Here is a 5,541-nt window from a genome sequence, read left to right on the forward strand (position 1 = left end):
AACTTTTTGGGTAGAATATGTTTGTGTCATTATGATTAAAGGTCATTATATTTGCTTCCATTGAATTTGTTAGGAACCTACCTATGTGTTTATTCACTAGAACACTTTTTTGTTATGAATTAAATACAAGGTGCTAGGCTCGTAGGAAATCTAACATGGTATCAGAGCTTGAACATTTAAAATTGATCTTAGAATCATAGAAGCCAGGTTAGTATAAGATAGTTGGGGCTAGGTTTCGTCACGATTGTACAAGACAAAAAAAATTAAGAAAGAAAAACAAGTGAAGGGAAATTTTCTTTTGTGGCAAACAGGGGCTGATTTAAGAAAAAAACCATAAAAAAAGGGAATCGTCAATTGTGGTAGCAAAATATCATATAATACCCACCAACCTAGCCAAAAAATCCAATATATCTAATAACGGGTAGCGTGTGCATTAGGAGAAACTATTGAGTTTCAGCCAACAAGGCAATTGGGCATTGCAGGGACCAATGTAAAGGGAGCACGACACAAGAGAAGGTCAAGGGTCAAATTTGAGTGGGTTGTGAGGGCCTAGCCAAAGTTGAAGATAGTATCAAGCTATCAGACCTGCCTCTAGGGCCAACAAGGTAGTATAGTATTGATCTGCGAGAAAGTGCATGCATACAGCAATCCAATGACCAACATGGCGGGCAAGTTAGCCAAGCCGATAGGCCAAAAATCTTGGGGATGCAACATAAGATACAGTTGAAAATACATCCACTTAGTTCGGCCAACCATAGAAGAATATAGGGTCAACAGCTACGAGTTGGGATGTGTGACGACACTCGACTGATAATCAAGCCCAACAACAATAATGATGGTTGCGGCTAAGCAAGGGGACTGCATAGATGGGAGTTAAGCCAATAGGGACAAATAGGAACAAAGAAAATCATCTCAACATTGGCAAGGGTAGATGCAATAGGGAAATGAAATGTGGACGAAAAGGAGAAAGGGCAAAATTCGTTGCAGGGTACTGGTCACCATAAGAAAAAATGTAGAAAAAACATCCCATAGGAGAAACCACACACAACGGTCAACCAACATACTTGTGTAGGAAATGCAGGTGAATATAGTGGAGGTCAAGGTTGGAAGAATTATGGAACAACATCGACATACATAGAGATAAGGTGGCAAAAGGTTGTGGGGTTTTAGAAATTATAAACAATGTGAGGAGGAGCACAATTTTCTTCTTCATCAAGGAAAGTTGTTTTTGGCAGGGTTTGATTAGTTGCATAAGGATGGATACTAGTCTTAATTTTGAAGATTGTTTGGATGGGTTTTCTAACTACAACATCTAGAAGGAGAGAATTGTATTGGTGTTCAAGGAGAACAATATCTAGGCATTTGTAGCACAAACACATATTCCTCTTGTTGATGCAACACTTCTAGTCACCCATAAGAAAAAGGACATGAAATCCAAGAGGATCACCCTGGACAGAGTGAAGGATCACATTATTTCTCATATATATGGGAAGAAAACCACAAGAGAAGTGTGGGATGGGTTGACCAAGCTATTCCAAAGCGACAACTAGAACTGAAAACTAGTGTTAAGAGAGAAACTCAGTAGCACCAAGATGTCCAAGACTAAGACAAATTCTTCTTATCTCACCTGGATATCTCAAATACAAGATAGCCTTGTTACTGTAGGGGAGAAAGTGTCAAACTCATAATTGGTAAGGATATTTTTGAATGAGTTCATAGAGAAGTGGGATACCTTCATTAATGGGGTCATAGCATGGGTGAATATCCCAACCTAGGATAGGTTGTGGAATGATTTCGCCCAGAAGGAGGCTTGTGAGGAGGCTTTACATGGAAACCAGGTAAAAGGTGAAAGGGATGAGGACAACATTCCTCTTTCAGGTCATGTATGAAAGGGAAAGGGGACTGCCAAAGTGAACAAGGGAAAGGAAGGATCCTATCATGATGGGAAGAAGAAAGATGTGATAAAATTCAAGTTCTTTGCATGTCACAAGCGATCACATTATGTGAACCGGTGTCTAAACATGAAGATGAGAAAGAGAAATACAACCATTTCAAAAATGGATGAGTTATATGAGGAGTTTGAGAAGAAATTTTCCTTAGTTTCATGCCTTTATAGAATTGTCACAAAAGGGGCTTGGTTCATGTATAGTGGAGCATCTCACCATCTGACAAACTCAGGGAAGTGCTCCTTAGTGTTTCAGAGATGGATTCTGAAATGCATGTGAAATTTCATATGAGTACCATATATGTAGTGAAATGAGTTGGAAGAGTATTATTCCAAGTAGAATCAGGAGAATATTTGGAGGTGGAAAAGGTGTTATATGTACCAAACTTGAAAATGAGCTTGTTCTCAATCTCATCTCTATAGGACGAAGGGTATGATGTTGTCCTACAGAAAGGAAAAGTGTTCATACGTTAGGAGGGAGTTACCCATGACACAACAATAAGGATTGGTGTCAAGAATGGTAAGTTGTACAACTTGCAGGGACAACCTGTAAGTAAATACAAGGGGGTCTTCGATCGAGGATCAATGTTAGTGACAAAGAATGAGCAAGAGGCTTTGAAGAATGAATTGATAACAAGGACTCAGTTTTCTAATATAGAAGATAGAAAAGAGGCCTCTTCCAAATCTATAAGAATCATTTGGTATGAGCTAACATTGATCTATGGTTAGGAGCATGGTTGGGAGGAACAATTATTTAGTGCAAATTCCAAAGTAGGTAACAAAGAAGTTTTCTAGTTTAGAGGGAATAGTTACAAAAAGAGATGATGTGGTGGATTTGGAGATAGATCTAGATGGAGGAGGTTCTTCTAAAGGTAGCTCCCTCACTAAGAGGTAGTGGCTATTTTTGTAGCTCAAGCAGGTGCTCTTGCACAAGAATTTTATCTAGCAATGTAGAAGTCACCCAAATTCTAATTAGAACACTTGCTCTAGCGTAAGAAAGTTGCTAATGTAACTTAGCCTAAAGTATAAATTAGGAAAAACACATTAATATGTTGGCTTATTAAGCTAAACGAAACTTCGAAAAAGTAAATTAATTTACTTTAGTGAGTAATTTTTAAGCTTAGCCATTGATCTCAAGTGAGGAGAGATGTAATCTTGGTTGTTACTCACTTTGATATTAGGGTTATGGATAGGGATTCAGCTCAATGTAAAGCTACAAAAGTAAGGATGAGGAGAGGAGAAAGACACACTATAACAACACAATATTGAGAGCGACATCTAAGTGAGCGGTGTGTTAGGTCCAAGGTATTGCAGAGAGGTTGGATATCTAGATCTACAGAAGAGATCAAGCATTGATCTAGGGAAGATCTGTTTGATCATATCTAGGTTACTTTATTTTGTATTTTCTCAAGTGGGTCATTATTCTAGGATGGGAGCCCATGTAAGATTAGATTCTTTAATGAAAAACTTGTTTTTTATAAATATATTTGTGTCATTGTGATTAAAATCCTTATATTTTCTTCCACTAAATTTGTTAGGAACCTAGTTGTTTGTTTATTTAGTAGATCACTTGTATACTAGGAATTACATACAAATTGCTAGGTTCGCAGTAAATATAACATTACCTAGAATCAATATGTAAATTAAAATAATATTATGAAGACAAATAATCATTTCCTCATGCATGCATCAAAGCTTCCTTGCCTTTAATTTTGATGGCTCATCTTCTCAGAAAAATTTGGCAGCTTCATCTAGTTTGTGTAGAACCATCATCACATTGATCATATCATTGTAACTCCTACAGGAATGATGAATACATTTCTCTTTCATTCCTATAACAATGCATAAGCCTTATCTAACATATTCACATTTCCATAACCAATGATCACACAGGTGTAAAATCAACATCAAGTGGGGAGACATGTTCTTGTATTTTAGTGACCAGACTTTTGATGGACCTGATATTCCTCTCAATAACGAGCATTTTATATGCTTTTATTCTCATAAGAAGGTATCAACTACAATAGTTCACATGATTTTCATACAAGAAAGTTCCTTTTGTCCATGTTGAGACTAATCTCCCCATTCTCATTTAGTTACTTCACCCTAAATTTGATGCCATGAAAGCTAAAATATGTTAAAAAAACTTTCTAGGTAGAGTTTAAAATCCATAAATAATATTCTCATTACACTCACTGAGAACATCAAAGAATACTTTTAAAAAATTGCATTTCAAATTAATATAATAACATTACAAACTGCACATTGACTGTTTGTAGGAAAATCAATAGGTAAATGATTGACTACTTCCCTTGATTCATAGCTACATTTCCAAAAATGAATGTGTTAATGGACTACAACTCCTTCCATGAGATTGATTAATTCAGTCACGTTGGATCCAGGGTTTTTTTGCTCTTGCTTCTTTTCATATTGGCTTTTACTTTCAACTTTACAACTAATGTCTCCACAATATTCAAAAAATATCCCACAACCAATAACATCAATAAGATTCCACATACAACCACCTTCCATTCTGAAACACCATAAACAATTCTTTCCTTAAGAAAAAGGAACCCAATGTATCCTTTGAAACCATACAAGATGAATAAAATGGTGTAGACAACCATAATTGGCCTTCCACTCTTGTAGTTTCTCCCCATACTAAATCCATTCTCTATGCCTTTCCTAATGGAATATGGTTGTATTATCATTGATATTGGTATTTGTTTCGAATCAACATACCAAAACCTTGCATTACAACCCATGTCCAAAAAATACGAACACCTTGCTACTTCTAGGCATAGCTAGGTTTCCCTTTGATCTCCCATATCATATTTATAAGAGCAATAACCATAGAACAATAATTATGGTTGATCCATCATGGTAAGATTTTACTTCCATTGACTCTCAAAATGCTTCCTTGTAGAACTAGTCTTATATAGAAAAATGATAACTACACCTAGTACAACTAAACTAGAAAAGATGGGATGCATCCATCCAAAATCTAGTTCTTTAGTACAAGTAGGATATAGGGAAAAAAAGTAACATTTTTTCTATCTTTGTAGTTATTATTCCTCCTTGAATTTTATATGAATGTCATTACTCAAAGAGACCATGCACAACCACCACTAGTTCCCCTCACTTTGTTACTTCCCTCAATAGGTAATTTTGATTTTGACGACGTAGGAAAGGATGATGCAACAACCCTGGAAATACGACACACTAATTCCTATGCTTAATCATCCTTATCTAAACATCGGAATCCACACAACCTTTTTTGGGGTTTTGATGTGAAGTTGGTTCCTATTCAGATTCAAATCACAGGAAGCAAAGAATGGGAAACTACATCTCTTGTGTTGCATCAATCTCTTGCTAAAGATAAAAAAATTAATAGTGTGTAATGGTATTTTCTAGACTTGGAGGATTGTCAAGCTTGCTTCATAGACCTTTTATACATCCATGGGCCAACAACATATCCATGGGGCGATCCACCCATGAAAAACTAGTTTTCTTCCAATTTAGTATTGGTCCATCCAAATGGACTTGATCTATCTATAGTTGCACTCAATGAAAAGTTATCTCCCTTCCTAGTCAGA

General features: G+C 36.3%; 1 pseudogene; it reads right to left on the reverse strand.

The window, feature by feature from the left end:
- Positions 1–4,299: 4,299 nt before the first annotated feature.
- LOC149258245 (uncharacterized) lies at positions 4,300–5,061 on the reverse strand (annotated as a pseudogene).
- Positions 5,062–5,541: the final 480 nt, after the last annotated feature.

Source organism: Pinus tabuliformis, chromosome 6 (assembly GCF_031772625.1).
Source record: "Pinus tabuliformis cultivar Carrire ecotype Pingquan chromosome 6, CPIR1, whole genome shotgun sequence".
NCBI classification, from domain to species: domain Eukaryota; kingdom Viridiplantae; phylum Streptophyta; class Pinopsida; order Pinales; family Pinaceae; genus Pinus; species Pinus tabuliformis.